Below are 17,747 nucleotides of genomic sequence, written 5' to 3' on the forward strand. Positions count from 1 at the left end.
CGGACGAGTGGGGGGCGCAGCCCCGTCGGACGAGTGGGGGGCGCAGCCCCGTCGGACGAGTGGGGGGCGCAGCCCCGTCGGACGAGTGGGGGGCGCAGCCCCGTCGGACGAGTGGGGGGCGCAGCCCCGTCGGACGAGTGGGGGGCGCAGCCCCGTCGGACGAGTGGGGGGCGCAGCCCCGTCGGACGAGTGGGGGGCGCAGCCCCGTCGGACGAGTGGGGGGCGCAGCCCCGTCGGACGAGTGGGGGGCGCAGCCCCGTCGGACGAGTGGGGGGCGCAGCCCCGTCGGACGAGTGGGGGGCGCAGCCCCGTCGGACGAGTGGGGGGCGCAGCCCCGTCGGACGAGTGGGGGGCGCAGCCCCGTCGGACGAGTGGGGGGCGCAGCCCCGTCGGACGAGTGGGGGGCGCAGCCCCGTCGGACGAGTGGGGGGCGCAGCCCCGTCGGACGAGTGGGGGGCGCAGCCCCGTCGGACGAGTGGGGGGCGCAGCCCCGTCGGACGAGTGGGGGGCGCAGCCCCGTCGGACGAGTGGGGGGCGCAGCCCCGTCGGACGAGTGGGGGGCGCAGCCCCGTCGGACGAGTGGGGGGCGCAGCCCCGTCGGACGAGTGGGGGGCGCAGCCCCGTCGGACGAGTGGGGGGCGCAGCCCCGTCGGACGAGTGGGGGGCGCAGCCCCGTCGGACGAGTGGGGGGCGCAGCCCCGTCGGACGAGTGGGGGGCGCAGCCCCGTCGGACGAGTGGGGGGCGCAGCCCCGTCGGACGAGTGGGGGGCGCAGCCCCGTCGGACGAGTGGGGGGCGCAGCCCCGTCGGACGAGTGGGGGGCGCAGCCCCGTCGGACGAGTGGGGGGCGCAGCCCCGTCGGACGAGTGGGGGGCGCAGCCCCGTCGGACGAGTGGGGGGCGCAGCCCCGTCGGACGAGTGGGGGGCGCAGCCCCGTCGGACGAGTGGGGGGCGCAGCCCCGTCGGACGAGTGGGGGGCGCAGCCCCGTCGGACGAGTGGGGGGCGCAGCCCCGTCGGACGAGTGGGGGGCGCAGCCCCGTCGGACGAGTGGGGGGCGCAGCCCCGTCGGACGAGTGGGGGGCGCAGCCCCGTCGGACGAGTGGGGGGCGCAGCCCCGTCGGACGAGTGGGGGGCGCAGCCCCGTCGGACGAGTGGGGGGCGCAGCCCCGTCGGACGAGTGGGGGGCGCAGCCCCGTCGGACGAGTGGGGGGCGCAGCCCCGTCGGACGAGTGGGGGGCGCAGCCCCGTCGGACGAGTGGGGGGCGCAGCCCCGTCGGACGAGTGGGGGGCGCAGCCCCGTCGGACGAGTGGGGGGCGCAGCCCCGTCGGACGAGTGGGGGGCGCAGCCCCGTCGGACGAGTGGGGGGCGCAGCCCCGTCGGACGAGTGGGGGGCGCAGCCCCGTCGGACGAGTGGGGGGCGCAGCCCCGTCGGACGAGTGGGGGGCGCAGCCCCGTCGGACGAGTGGGGGGCGCAGCCCCGTCGGACGAGTGGGGGGCGCAGCCCCGTCGGACGAGTGGGGGGCGCAGCCCCGTCGGACGAGTGGGGGGCGCAGCCCCGTCGGACGAGTGGGGGGCGCAGCCCCGTCGGACGAGTGGGGGGCGCAGCCCCGTCGGACGAGTGGGGGGCGCAGCCCCGTCGGACGAGTGGGGGGCGCAGCCCCGTCGGACGAGTGGGGGGCGCAGCCCCGTCGGACGAGTGGGGGGCGCAGCCCCGTCGGACGAGTGGGGGGCGCAGCCCCGTCGGACGAGTGGGGGGCGCAGCCCCGTCGGACGAGTGGGGGGCGCAGCCCCGTCGGACGAGTGGGGGGCGCAGCCCCGTCGGACGAGTGGGGGGCGCAGCCCCGTCGGACGAGTGGGGGGCGCAGCCCCGTCGGACGAGTGGGGGGCGCAGCCCCGTCGGACGAGTGGGGGGCGCAGCCCCGTCGGACGAGTGGGGGGCGCAGCCCCGTCGGACGAGTGGGGGGCGCAGCCCCGTCGGACGAGTGGGGGGCGCAGCCCCGTCGGACGAGTGGGGGGCGCAGCCCCGTCGGACGAGTGGGGGGCGCAGCCCCGTCGGACGAGTGGGGGGCGCAGCCCCGTCGGACGAGTGGGGGGCGCAGCCCCGTCGGACGAGTGGGGGGCGCAGCCCCGTCGGACGAGTGGGGGGCGCAGCCCCGTCGGACGAGTGGGGGGCGCAGCCCCGTCGGACGAGTGGGGGGCGCAGCCCCGTCGGACGAGTGGGGGGCGCAGCCCCGTCGGACGAGTGGGGGGCGCAGCCCCGTCGGACGAGTGGGGGGCGCAGCCCCGTCGGACGAGTGGGGGGCGCAGCCCCGTCGGACGAGTGGGGGGCGCAGCCCCGTCGGACGAGTGGGGGGCGCAGCCCCGTCGGACGAGTGGGGGGCGCAGCCCCGTCGGACGAGTGGGGGGCGCAGCCCCGTCGGACGAGTGGGGGGCGCAGCCCCGTCGGACGAGTGGGGGGCGCAGCCCCGTCGGACGAGTGGGGGGCGCAGCCCCGTCGGACGAGTGGGGGGCGCAGCCCCGTCGGACGAGTGGGGGGCGCAGCCCCGTCGGACGAGTGGGGGGCGCAGCCCCGTCGGACGAGTGGGGGGCGCAGCCCCGTCGGACGAGTGGGGGGCGCAGCCCCGTCGGACGAGTGGGGGGCGCAGCCCCGTCGGACGAGTGGGGGGCGCAGCCCCGTCGGACGAGTGGGGGGCGCAGCCCCGTCGGACGAGTGGGGGGCGCAGCCCCGTCGGACGAGTGGGGGGCGCAGCCCCGTCGGACGAGTGGGGGGCGCAGCCCCGTCGGACGAGTGGGGGGCGCAGCCCCGTCGGACGAGTGGGGGGCGCAGCCCCGTCGGACGAGTGGGGGGCGCAGCCCCGTCGGACGAGTGGGGGGCGCAGCCCCGTCGGACGAGTGGGGGGCGCAGCCCCGTCGGACGAGTGGGGGGCGCAGCCCCGTCGGACGAGTGGGGGGCGCAGCCCCGTCGGACGAGTGGGGGGCGCAGCCCCGTCGGACGAGTGGGGGGCGCAGCCCCGTCGGACGAGTGGGGGGCGCAGCCCCGTCGGACGAGTGGGGGGCGCAGCCCCGTCGGACGAGTGGGGGGCGCAGCCCCGTCGGACGAGTGGGGGGCGCAGCCCCGTCGGACGAGTGGGGGGCGCAGCCCCGTCGGACGAGTGGGGGGCGCAGCCCCGTCGGACGAGTGGGGGGCGCAGCCCCGTCGGACGAGTGGGGGGCGCAGCCCCGTCGGACGAGTGGGGGGCGCAGCCCCGTCGGACGAGTGGGGGGCGCAGCCCCGTCGGACGAGTGGGGGGCGCAGCCCCGTCGGACGAGTGGGGGGCGCAGCCCCGTCGGACGAGTGGGGGGCGCAGCCCCGTCGGACGAGTGGGGGGCGCAGCCCCGTCGGACGAGTGGGGGGCGCAGCCCCGTCGGACGAGTGGGGGGCGCAGCCCCGTCGGACGAGTGGGGGGCGCAGCCCCGTCGGACGAGTGGGGGGCGCAGCCCCACCCCGAACACTTACCTGTCACTTCCCAGATCCTCCTTCCTACCTTTTTTGAAGACCAGCATGAAGCTGGCTTTCCTCCAGTCTTCAGGCACCTCACCCGTTCTCCAGGACCTTTCAAAGATGAAAGAGAGAGGTTCAGTGATCACATCTGTCAGCTGGAGACCTGTAGTAGACCCCCACCACAGTGTCTCCCCTACCAGCCCACCCCTTAATTGTTACTCGCAAGCTCTCCGCCTGTCAATCACCCTCCCCCAGCTGGAACTGGGTACCTTCTAATTGGTCCCTCACATAAAGGGCAACCCTGTGGAGGAATGGTTAAGTGAAGTAGGTCATGTGAATGTTGAGCAACTTGGAGGTCGCGAGCTAAAAAAGTATCGAACGCAGCTCATATGAGTCTGGGAGATGGCGGGAAGCCAGTCAAGGGACAAAGGCACTGTGTCAGTGTGTGGATGGGAACGTACTTAAGACAGGATAACGGTTGAGGGAATGAGGAGCTAGCTGATAAGATAGGGAAAGTTGCACTAACCAATAGTGAGCTTAGCTTTTGCAATGTGTATGAGCTAATTATATTGAATCATGTAAAAAACGGCTGAGCTATCCAATAAATCGAAGTTCACTGATCACTCATATTGAGCGCCTGTGTCTTCCTTCCGTCGACAACACAACCCCACCCCCTCGATTCGACATCCTGTCTCTCCTAAAGAGGACAGAGCCCTCCATGACTGCGTTCCGGTCATGCGAGCTGTCCCACCACATCTCTGTGATCGCAATGAGATCGTGGCCCTGCAACCGAACACAGATCTCGAGCTCATCCTGTTCGTTTCCCATGCTCCGTGCATTGCTTTACAGGCACTTTAGGTAAGCAGTAGGTACAGTTACCCCTGGGGGGATGCAAGAAGAAGATGCTGGCCAGGGGATCGGGAACGCTACCTTCTCTGAGGAGCCCTCAGACAATCCTATGGGAGAGCTCAGATGTTTTTCTCTGTCTTCAACAGTGACGGTAGTGTACAATGTGTTCATATGATTCTTGTCAATATGGAACAACGTTAGGGCCGCACAGTAGGATGAATGTGACCTTCTGTCCTACAGACCCTTGTATAACCACAAGTCGAAGAAAAACAGAGTGGTTAACGTATATAGCTCTTGTATCTTGCAAAGGAATGTTTTAGCAATTCCTGTCAATAGAGAACTTGAAGGGAAACGTAGTTGTAGGCTTTTCCTTGAAGTCTCTGATATCTGGGGGGTTCAGAATAACTGCTAACTATTATGACTATTGCATGGGACACTACGCAAGTCTCTGCTGTCTGGCCAGGAGCTTAAGTAGACGGGGAGAGCTGAAGAACGACTGAAAGACAAAGCTTGCAGGGGACGCTGCACAAGTCTCCGACATACAGCCAAGGTGGACAAAGGAGAAGGACAAGAGGGAGGAAGACTATGAGCCTTCAGCAGGAGAGACCCCCAGAGGGACCACCGGAGACTGATACGCATGCTCCAGTAGGAGGGTTTGGATTCCGGAAAATAATTATAATAACCCTGTTTTTTTTTAGAAGTAGTAATGAATATGTATCAGCCTAGGAGCATAAAAATCAGCTGCTTGATGTAACTGGTGTGCGTCTTGGTGGAGCAGAGACTCCCAGCACGCCCAGCACTCTTTGCTTACCTCTATTCCTTTAATAAATTGTAAACTTTGATTATAGTCCTGTTTTGAAGACTGAGCCATTTATAACAATTCCACATCCCCAACTCAAAAAGGAGATGGCAGAACTGAAAAGGTAAAGAAAAAGCAACAGTGACTAAGGTACAAAGCAAATTCTACAGAAGGGATGATTAAAAAAAGCAAGACTTCTCAGCCGAGAAAACAGATGCTGAAAATTAATACGCTAAAGATATATAAATCACTCATGGAATTGAAAAGACAAATAGGAAGCAATTACTTGTTGTCTGTCCAAACACAGAGCCAGGAAGTGTTAAATTAAACTACCAAGGGCAGAAACAGAGCAAACCAATTGTTTCCTTTTTCTCCTAATGCATTTCTTTAAAAAACTTGTGGGACTTTAAGACATAGGCTGTACACAGCTTTTTCTCACTCCTACTCCTGCCTTCTCACACTTGTCCTCTGCTCCAGTGTGACGTCTCCACGGTCTATGGGTCTTGAAAAGAGAAGTGCTCCAGGATGAGCCTCTCCACAGGCAACAGTTTCTTCAGGTAGATTCACCTGCTCCAGCAGGAGTCCTCTATCGGCTGCGAGGAACATCTGCTCCACAGCAGACCACCTCCTCCCCCTTGCTTTTTGACCTCGGAGTTCCCTCTGTCCTTTAGCATTTCTTCAAAATGTATTATTATTATTATCATTATTTTTTTTTCACGTTAAACCGAAACAACAACAACAAAAAAAAAGGAGAAAAAAAGAGTAGGTAAGAGTACCTATAGTCACAGTTTTAACAGATCCTAAATAAATGCCTGCAATAAAAATTGGAAAAGAAACACAGCCAGCATATAGAAAGGAAGTATGACTGTGAGACACAAAAATGCAAGCTTGAGAATATAAGCAAAAGAGGGGGGCTTTTTTCTAACTTGTAGAACTACACAAGGCAGATTTTTATTTTTGCCTTTTGGGTGGGGAAGGGGGTAATCTAATCCAAAGAAAGCTGGAAAGAAAGTCTGAGTGTGTATCATTTATCTGAACTAGAAAACCACAAAATTATCATTTCAGGCAGCAGACATACTGATGGTATCAGTGTCATTTTCATTAGAGCACTTAAAAATATTAAATATTTCAGTGTAATATACACACGCATCATTTTGAATTCTTCCATTCTTTTTGAAGTTAAATTCAGCTATGGCATTCTTTCCTAAAAGGTTTCAGATTTAACAAATGCACATTTTTAATAGAAAGGGAAAATTTCAAATATTCCTGAGAAAGCCTGGAGAAAAGGTTAGAGCATCACATATCAAAGAAGGGGCAGTAAAAGGCAGCTTTAATAAAAGCAGTACTTTCTACGGGAAATTCACAGGAAAGCAGTGATGGTGGCTTAAATAGAATACAGAGCCCGTTGATACTTGCATATGAAGGTCTTCAGAGAAGCTGAGCACAAACACAGCAGGGTAAATTGTTTGATCACAAAATGGGAAAGCAACCCATTGCATAAAAAGGAAAATAAACTGTCCCAATACCAGAGGAGCACGGTATTACTCCTTTGTTGCTTATGAATGCAACATGCTTGTTAGAAGTGGAAGAGAATTTCAGAAGACACATCAAAATTTCTTTCTTACATTCCTTAGCGAGACCTTATTTGGGACTAGTGACAAGAATACTCGCCTAAAGAGGATCACAAATGGAAGTAATTTTGAAGTAGACAGATTATGAGCTCAGCAAAAATATCTCCCCTTACAATTGGACTTTAACTCATTCATCACCCATGAAGTTAGCAGTTGAAGGCTGCTCATCTATGGAGCAGTGAGATCTAAATAAGAGTAGAACAAAAACTCCAAAGCTGCCTACCACCATCTCACACAGTATGTCCTGTCGGACAGAATGTCATTCTAGAGAGAAACACATAGGCAACCGTTACAGAATTATTAACTAACAGGTTTCACTTGCGTAACTTCAGATTGATCAAACTGCCTATGATAAATCACTTCTGTATCAAAAAGACTGCTAAATATTGTTTACTATTCATACCTTACATTTTCATAGCCTATTTCAAGACATAACTATTCTTACAAGAAACTCACACATGGATCATTGCCTCCAAAACTGTTTTTAACCAATTTTTTCCCACCGTACATGGAGGTTCCCTATACAGCTCAATCTTACGAACTTTTGCTCTTACTGAGCAACAAAAATGGCAAGGTTACTGACATCTACCAGCTTGTGTTTCAGTGTTACAGGAAGTGCAGCTTTGGGGTTACTAAATTGTTTTATTACACAAAGCATCTGTCAATTCCAAAACGGGATCAAAGCACTTTAACAGGTTAATTTTGTAGTGGCTGGCCTTCTGCCACATCATGAATATCTGTTTCCGTTGATGCCAGAACAAAACCATAAAGCCAACATAAAACTGGCAACGTATCCTCTGACATACAAAATGGAAATACATTTGCATAGCCAAAGCAGAGGCCTATTACAACCCTAAAAATGGAAATATGCTCAACAGGATTTAATCGGTATTAGTTTGCTTTAAAAGCAGGCAGACACACAGTAGTATAGCATAGCTATGTAAGTCACGGCCCATGGATTTTTACATGTGCTCTAGGCCAAATTAGTACAGCTGAGGACTACGGTAGTGGCATTGGGTATTACTTACTGTGGAACCCTGTGCATTTGTTACATATCTGGAAGATCCCACAGAACACTGTCGACCTTAGGGGCATGTTCCATCTCAGAAAGATCATGCTAATCATTCTGCCTAAGGTGGAAAACAACTCCAAGCAGGTTGACCTCTAATGATGCAAAACTGAAAATTAAGGGAAATAAATAAATAAATTAAATCTCAAGCAGGCAGGAAAAAGCAATCAAAAAAGATAACGGAGTAACATCTGAAAAGGGAGAGTGCTCAGGTGTATAAGGGAAAGGTCACAGCAGGGAGATTTTGGCTATGGAAAAATGATGACTCCAAAGCAGAATATACATGTACGCACATTAACTAGGAAAGTGTGAAAGGCCAGGGAACCCTTTCTAGCCAACGTGATCACACAAAGGGCCAGAGAGCAGGTAAGCCTCAAACAACAGATGCTAATAAACCAGAAACAAGGATCTGCTAGCAACTACTCTGCCTTCGTTTGTCATTTGCCGACCTCCAAAGTCTCCCCAAAATATATGCATACGCTCAGGGCTAGTTGAAATACTCAAATGACTTCAAAGGCTTTTCTGCTTTCTGCTTCCTCAAAACCTCCTCAAAACACACCATTGCTTGGATCCTGGAAACTACTCCAGATCACTCTCTCTAAAACCATGGATTAGAAACCCATTCTCAGAAAAAAAAGACTGACAGCAGAGTCAACGGAAGAAAAAAACTCCCCCCTCCAAAAAAAAAAAAAAAAGTGAACACATTACAGAACCCTGGAGCCATTCACAAACTAGAGAGGGAGACCTCACAGCGATCTAATAAAGAAGGGAGAACAGGAAATGACAACAGTGTATGACTGTAAACAGATTTTAAATGGAAAATCACCTCTGCTTACTTTTATTTAAACAGGATTGCTTTAAATAGTTAAAAAAAAAAAAAAAGAGGAAAAAGAAAAACATACTTTACCTCTCCCCACCTGTAATATTTAGCAAAATAATAATGTCAAAATTATTTTTAGGAACTAATCATTAAACCAATTTTGCACCTGAAAAAACCTGCGATGTAGACAGGATGTAACAGTACATTCAGAGCCCTCTTACAACAGAGGTCAAGCTGCATGGTGGATCCTTGCCATACACACTTGTAAGTACCCTCAGGGATCAACTGAGTACGTGACTTTGTGGATGAATTTTGCACCTAAAAGTGATGTTTTTATACACTCATATAAATAATCCTAACAACCTAGTGACCACATTGCTTCTAATGTAGAAGGTGGTTGATACCCAGAACAAACTGTAACCTGCACCTCCCCATTTCTTTCTGAGCATCTGGCAGCCAGATGCTAAGCTCAGAGATGAATGCAAACAAGAAACCAGTGAAATACTGTGAAAAAAATCTATTTTAATAAAACATCCATTATTGAGTAGTCTGGAGACTTTTTCAAGCTGACAGCAGGAGCAAAGACCTAAAAGACGAGTTCTCGGAGGACCCCAAAGCTGTAGAACAGAGTAAGCTATGTCAGGCAGAGTCCAACTAGCTGTGGTTTATGGCCACGACATTTTAAAAGGAGATGAATTTTTGAAGACCTAGGCCATAAAAAGGAAATATATATACTTAACTACTGCAAAAGCCCTGGAGCTTTTGGTCATTAGCCTCAAAGCAGTCTAACTGAAAAGAATATTTAAAAACATCCTAAAACATAAAAAAATGCTAAAAACATCCACTGCATTTTTTCCTCATCAGAGGTACCAATATATATTCAACCTAAGCACATTAATCAATACCAACTCTTATTTCAGAGCATCTAAGCCCTAAAACTTCTAAATAATATTGTTTTTTTGTAGCAAACCATGTTTATAAACATGCCTAATGGCCTTAACACGGTGGAAAGCACTGTCCAAAAGGGAAAATCTAAAACTGAAATATGTAACTATAGGAAAACAGAAGACGGAGAAAAGCTTGACTCAGAGAAGACAAAAAAAAACACCACCACCAACAAAAAAAAGTTCTCAAGAAAAACAGACAATAATAAAAACGATGATCCAAAAAGTTTGACTGATAAACAATACAAATGTGAAATTCAACATCATGCCAAAATAATTAGCATGTACTGTTTGAATCACATAAGGAGAACACATCCATCCACTTCTCTTTAAAAATATTAAGAGAAAAACTTTACTTAGTCAAAGAGAAGATCAACACAATGGGAATTCCCTGAGAAAAATGTGATCAAACTTTTCTTTTCCATCAGTCTGTCATGCACGAACGGTTGCAATGAATGGGACAACTAGATACCAACAATAAACAGTTTAACATAGTCTAGAACTACAGACATCACCATTATTATTATTATTATTACATGCTTTTTGCATGATGTGACCTGTAAGAAGGAATAATGCTGCTTAGAAAATGTGACTGTTCACGGTAAAATATTTGGATTTCTTCAAAAACAGAATTTTAATTCAGGGTCTCTTGATTTATATTAAAAAAAAAAAGGGGGATTATTATTACTCTACCCCGCAGTATCCTTTTTTTTTGGGGGGGGGGGGGGAAGGGGAATGGTTGAATACTGTACTCTCAACTCACTGCAATATAGTGTGATTTTTTTTAAATATATACCTGAGTCCTATAAATATTAAAATCGTTTGTTCCCAAATTTAAATGTATTCTTCAAGAACAAAGAAAACAACAACAAAAACACGGAGCACTTGACCACAAGTACACGTAACAGGTATTTGCCCAACAACACAAAGAAATCAGTTTTACAAACGAAGCACCTTATCTCCGACTGCCACTGGTCTAACAGCAACAGAGTCTGTACCTTTCACACGGGAAATGGATTCTAAGCTGAATCTTTGTGATGAAAAGCTTCTTTATATGTTATGATAACAGCATCCCAGCCTTGAAATTATGGAGAAAAAAAAAATCCTCATTTTAGACTGAAACTCTGAATACAACTGCAAATTTACATATAATCTCCCAAACATCTAATGCCAACTACTCGTTTCTCTAGTGCCAACAACCCTCCCCGTTTCTAACAGAGAACTTTAATCAAACAAAATGATCTAGCAACAAAAACTCTGGCACTAATTCTAAAAATACATTAGCAAAGAAGTTGTGGTTTCTTTCTTGGAACTGAATTGTACCACAGATTAATAGGGATTGTTGCATTCTTAAAGTATCCCTTAAAGATTTCTCCAGAATTCGACACTAAATCTGAAAAACAAATGACAGCAAAAAGAACAAGAAAAACAGGGTTTTCACCTATTTGCTATGCTCAAACGTATTACTCTTAATTTCACAGAACCAAACATTTACGCAGACTACATTCTTTCTTTCCACCATCCTTGTAACACACGTCTGTATGGCTTAAAAAATAAAATAAAAACAATATATATATATATATATATTTCGTTTTTATCTAAAAAGATGCTTTCAGGAATTCCAAATGATGGGTTGGTACAAATAGTCTTCTGTAGCTTTCAAGATATAAAATGAGAGACTGCAACCAATCCAAATCTAACACAGCCATTTAAATGTATTCTCTTTCATAATTCTTTACAAAACGAATGTACTCCTCAGTCATGTTTATTAACGGGCATGATTAGTCTTGCTAAGATGACTTGCTGTTTTAGTCTAATGACTAAAACCAATCGGTCTGCCTGACAAACTCCAGAACAGCTCGTGACACCCTCCTCCAGCTCTGGGGTGGTGCAGGGGGAGAACAATGCTCACGTCTTCTCCTTTCACAACTGCGATTCATCTACTCAGCAGCACTGGATGCTACCCTGATCAGCACAAAGCCACACAGATTACCTATCGAAGAGGAAAAAAAAAAACATGGCCCCTATCACTTGTCATGATGTTCTGCCAATGTTGGTAACTCAGTTCACTTCTAAATTTAAACCCATTTATTACACAGACCGATTATTTCACTTTCTCCACAGGAACATACCCGCTACCTATATAATGTTCTGCATGTAATTAACTAAGTCTATAGACAAAGTCAATGCACCTTACACTTACTTGATTAAAGGTTTCACCTATCTCATCAGAGAGGTGAAATACCTCTTTTGAGTCACATCACGCTGCAGGAAGATCCAGTGAAGCATTTTAACTCTTTTTTTCTTTTGGACAGCAGTCCAGACAGATACAGTTTAAAAACAACCAAAAAACTGTGCCAAAACTGAGCTTCTAGGTTTTCCAAAACAATCTTTTTGCACAATTTCCCACCCAAAATCAAATAAATCACAATGTATACATCTGTCCCAATTCAGATTGAAAGTTATCATTAGAACACAGAAATTGCAGGTTTTTATCCACCTGATAGCAGATAAAAAAACAATAAACAGTGGAATAACTAGCTAAACTACAGATGTATCAAGAAAACCTTGTTTCAATCCTTGGCAATGTACTTCATTTAAAAGGTCTGTTGAATTTGTGTTACGCAGGACTCTCAGATTCCTGGTGGAATCCATGAAAGTACATGGATTTGCTTCTTTTTCCAGTAATATGTTTTGCCGAATATGACATCTGTGAGAAAATACATGTGCATAAGGCTACAGATGAGAAAACACGGCAGAGAAGCTTACACAGGAAGGACAAACACAGCGTTAGTACAAGCTCCTCCAGAACGTCTCCTCACAGCAGTTCCTGCTCTCCAGGCGAGCCAAGTTCAATGCCCCCAAAAATTCAGCTTTTGACGTCTTAGCAAAAGCTGCCAACAAAGATACCGGCACCAATAACAGTGGTTATCTGCCCATTTTGGAAAGCTGCCCATCATGAGCAGAACTAATGCAAACAGACATTACAAAGACTACTAAACCCTCAGTAGGCACTTTTAGGCATAAACGGGTATTTGCACAAGGCTACGTATGCGGTAAGAGCTACTGCAAGTCTGAATGGGATTTCAACGCTCCAAGGGACAGTAAAGCAAACACTATAGTTTATGGAAGTTCACCAGATATAATACAGTACCTGAGGTTAGGTTAGTCCACTCTTTAATTTAGAACTTTTCATTATATACAAATCTCCACATTCTCCAGTTAATGTGCTCCCCTTATTTATTAATCACATCTCCTTCACTCTCATTAAAATAGAAAGAAATCTCAGCATATGGCTTACCTATTGATTAAACTATTTTATCATTGTCACTAAACTAGCACACAAGCACAGTACATAAAAAACAACTGTTATTGCCCAGGATAAACTGTAGAAAACTGCGAGTCATTGAGCTCTTAAGGAATCCAGGGGTTTTGGCTGTTGCTGGCACCATATTGGGCTGTATCAGAGGACTTAACCAGGACAGCCCCATCCGTGGATTAAACTAGCCACTGCAGAGACAGCTGAGAAGCGAACAAGTCATGAGGTGCCGAGGGAAAGGAAGCTTGCCATGAGCTGGAGAGCCTACAAGGCTCACAAGCCAGACATTCCACTTTGGGCCAATCTCTCATCTTTCTTGAAGGCTGCAAGTTATTCCTTCAGGACTTTTTTTTCCTATCAGTTCAGCATGTCAAGAGAACAAAGTTTAGAGCAGCAAGAAACAGCCATCAAGCCTTGGAACTTTGAGTCCCTCCCAAAAGAAATAAGGCCTCTATGTTATTTTAGGATTGCTTTTATAATCCAGCGATTACGTGGTTTTAAACATAAAACTCAAAGACATACCTTACAATTAAACGAGCAAAACCAAACACAAAAGGAATAACCTCTTCATTTGTTCCATCAGCTCTCAAACAAAGTGGCTACAGAGATAAAGGTGGTGTCCAAAACCATCAGAAGACAACCCTACACGCATATCCCTCTGCCACCACATTTTCTCTAACCCACAGCATTACAGCATTTCCAAATCACTGTATATTGCCTCACCGTAATTTCACTGAAGAATTAAGCTATTATCTAAAACTGAGCATAAGGGTTTTGAAGATAGTTTAAAATAATTTAGAAAATAGAAAAAGGTGCCATACACTCCACTGCGAGTAGCACATCAAAAACTCCAATTTATAAAGCGTAGGATATGTTACAATGCCCACGTGGGTTTTTTTCCAGTGTCAATATTTGTCATTTTCGTTGCCTCAGTGGTGCCCCAATTCTATTACTCATATCTTATGGCAAAAGGTATTACAGGACAGCCATGGCTCAGTGGTTAAGGGCCTCCTGAGGTGGAGTGAAGCATTCCAAATACCACCCCCAAAATCACAAACAAAAATAACACGGCCTCCATAGAAGCGTAACTTTTCTGGGAGTTCCACTTTACCATTTAAATCCAGCCAATGGCACCAGCTCTTAGCAGAACGAGGAAAAAGCTATTTCTGTTTCCACCATATCCTTTTTCTTCCTCCTTTTTTCTTTTGTACTTTTAAACCCCGGACACAAGTCATTAACAAAAGGAACTTTCTTTAGTTGCAGCTTTGTCAGCATCTTGTTCAGATGCCAGTAATGCACTGCTCAAATCTGCTTTAGAGATTTTCCTCTGTTTTGTTTGGTTAAAAGGGAATCCAAATGTGGGTATAGCTTACACTTATAGAAAACTTAACTACCAATTATTAAACAATGAAGGAACACAAAAAAACGATGGACCTTCTTATTGCGGTTTCTATTTTGTCCCAAGCATCACACACCATCTTTAGGTGAAAGGTGCCAATGCTGTCAAGTTTTTGATGCCCAAATGCCTTCTTACATGAGCCAGCAGCTGCTAAATTCAGCTAGAGGGCATTGAAACCACGTGGGTGCCAACGTGCAGGAATTCAGAAAGAAGACAAAGCTCAGCAAAAGCACGAAGGAGAATCTTCAGCTGGCTTGCCTCTTTTACTATCTTCCCCATCAACAACTGGGACACGCCAAAGACATTAGATTAATCATCTGTACTATATTTGTACAAAAATGACTGCCCAGAGAACAGATGTTCTCTGTTTTGGCACAATCCTGCTCATCTGAATTAGCCACATTATTTGTCGATGGCTAAGCTGAAAGAGTTGTTAGAACAGCAGACAAGCAAGCATGGCCCTTAGGCGTTTCTCACCTCTCCTGTTATTAATCCTTACAGTTTTTTCTTACTCTTTCATATTTTCAAAGGAAAAATGATCCTTACCAAGTTAACTGGGCAAGGTTAGTTCTCCCAGTAGCTGACAAAGGTAGCTTTATCACCTTTACAGACAGAAGTCTTCAAAAAAACCTTTACAAAAGCAAATCTAATTCAAAATTTGACCCAGTCAGCAGAACAACAGAAACTGACCTCCCTGTCACTGTGCAGCAGCATGTCACTACAGCAAAAATTCAGGTAGGGCAGTATTTTGCACCTCTGCTGGAAGTCCTTACAGGCACCGCTTATTATTTAAGGATCCTGGGAGCGTGCTGTTGGCACTGAAAACCTATTCAAGGTGGTCAGAGGGATCTTGCTGTGCCCTGCCACTGTATAATACTCCTGAAGAAAGCATGTTACATCATCTTAAGTGTAGCAACAGCTGCGTGTGCACAGTCGTTTCTGCATTACTTCAGTTAATGAAGCAAGATGACAGAAGAAGTAAAACCAGGCTCAAGTTTACAAAGATTTCCATCAGTTGAATCAGTGCTGCTGGCTCTGCCTCAAAGCGGAATGCCAAATGCAGAAAGTGTCCTAGACAGCACTGAAAATATTGTAACGCTGCCCTTACAAAACCTCCCTGCAAGGCCCGCTAGATCCACTCACGGATTTTAGAGCCCTTTTAGAACTATTATAAACCACCTTCGGCTCTCCAGAGGAATCTATTATGACACTGTCTCGTGTGATACTTGACAAAGGCATTCTGGCAATACCGTGATTGTTTTCAAGCCCTTGTTACTGCCTTCACTGACCTTATCACGTTGCTGCTAATAAACAGAAGTGATTATCTCTCAAATTTCATCCAGTAAAGCGCACCACACATCAAGCTGAAACATCACTGATAAGTTTTCAGCAAATGTACTCTGCAGTGACATCTAGCACTCTCCAATTTCCTCCTGATGAATATGGGGGCAGGCAACTATGCCAGTGAAATAACCCTATGCCAGTCTCACATACCGAGGTGTTTGTGCCTAAATACAGAGGCTAAGAGTGAGGTCTCTCCTGCAGCTCCTTGCTAGCATTTTTGATGCCTTATTTGTTGATCAAGGCAGCTAGAGAAACTACAGTAAATAAAGGCAGGGATGTGTCATAAAGTGGTTCAATATATAACTTTATATCCATTACAGAGGGGACAAGAAAAAAAGTCATAAAATTCTCATAATTGTAGAATAAGCACAGTAATTTAACACATTGTGTTGTGATTTCATGCTGTAACATCACAAGCAGCTGCTTGAAAGTGTATTGCATTGAAAGCCACACCTTCTTCTCCCGTGTGCCACTCTACAACACAAGCATGCTTGGTTTCAAAACTGCATGGTACTACTTCTGAGGGCAGTTAAGAGCTAAAGCTTAACTGCCCTCAAAGCAAAAGCTTTGTAGTATTTTTTGAAGTTTCAAAAAGGCCTCTAAACTCAGAGTTTGCTTCAAATTCTGATCCTTCTTGGAGAAGCATCCCCAAGTTAATTTTCAAGATATACCGTGAGAGCTGGGGTGGTAAATTGGGAAATTTTTACTCTAAAATTTGACTGGCAATTCCTTTTTTATTCCGTATGGTTTAGATGCAGCTGTGAGACTGTTCAAGAAGTAACTATGCTCAAATTCTAACTCGGGATGTGGAAAAAAAAAAAGCACAGCAACATCCCCCCCCCCGGACAGAAAAGCCAGCAATTCAGGCTGTACCCTGTGTTCCACAGCCTGGTTTGCTGTGGGTGCTCCGTCGTTCTTAGAACTTTTAAAACTGGTCCACAATCAAATTGATAATATTACCTGCAGTCAGCTGATTCAGAACACCAAAGTGAAGAAAGGTTTCAGTGCAACACTCCGAGTGGAGCACACATACTACACAAACCAAGATTTTCCTTGGTTATACACATACACGTATGCAGCTAGGACTAGCAACTGAGATCCAACCAGTAGTTCTGTCCAAGTGTTTGTAGATCTTCTCAGACAACGTGAATGTAAGAGTTAGAAGGCCATTCATTTAAAATATTTTAATGAAAAGTCTAGTTCCCTTTGCACTCATAACTTCACCACTCTTTTATGTGCTTCATGGTAATATCCTACACTATGGCAACATCCAGCAACCTGAGCACACACTCTCCTTTAAAGAGAGTATATATGGAAGAGGCCATGTGGCTGTGATTAAATAACACTTTATCTTACCATAAAAGCTCTGTATCCATAAAAACCTCTTCAACTGCATGTCAGGCACATTTCCTCAGGGATAAGAAAATCTCTTAAAATGTCTCGTCAGAAATAATCAGAATAAAGCCATTATTCATAAACAACAGAAACCCAAAATTTTTGATTTACGCTGCTTAACTTCAAAGAGGCACGCCAACCATTCCACCTCTTCATAAAACTTTGTATACAAACATAAATCCATACTGCTAGTTCCTACAGCTTCAGCTAAAATTCAGAACAGCGTGGCAACAGAACAGTTTACAGATAGACATTAAAAATTTGGTATGAATTCATGCTGATGATAAAGGAATAATTTCATTAGACTGCCCAAAATTACACATGGCAAAGTCTGCACTTACTCTTTACCTGAAAAATACTAAATTAGTTCATCAGGCTTTATGTATTACAAAAGGGGGAAGGATTAAAATCAACACAGGAGAGCATTAGCAACCACTACCAGCCATAACAAAGGCAATTGGAAAAGGCAAGAATATAGAAATAGAAAAATAGAAAAGTTCATTATTTTCACCATTCAACATAGCTAGGGGTTGTTTCTCGGTTGTTGGTGGTGTTTTTCAGTTCTCCCCCATGCTAATTAAGATAATATCAAAATTTCTATTACAGGTTAAAAGAAGGGACTTTTGCAAGCCTAAAATCTGTCTACTCTAGCCCACTGAGTCAACCCCAGTTACGTAAACTAATCTCACAACTAAG

At 47.7% G+C, this 17,747-nt stretch overlaps 1 long non-coding RNA gene across 1 annotated transcript in view; it reads right to left on the reverse strand.

Moving 5' to 3' along the window:
- Positions 1-3,357: 3,357 nt before the first annotated feature.
- The window catches only part of LOC139998746 (uncharacterized), a 31,841-nt gene continuing 17,451 nt past the window's right edge, over positions 3,358-17,747 (reverse strand). Inside the window, exon 4 of the long non-coding RNA XR_011803617.1 lies at positions 3,358-3,593. This is a non-coding gene — a long non-coding RNA (uncharacterized lncRNA). The remainder of the gene's footprint in view (positions 3,594-17,747) is intronic.

Source organism: Anas platyrhynchos, chromosome 1 (assembly GCF_047663525.1).
Source record: "Anas platyrhynchos isolate ZD024472 breed Pekin duck chromosome 1, IASCAAS_PekinDuck_T2T, whole genome shotgun sequence".
NCBI lineage: Eukaryota > Metazoa > Chordata > Aves > Anseriformes > Anatidae > Anas > Anas platyrhynchos.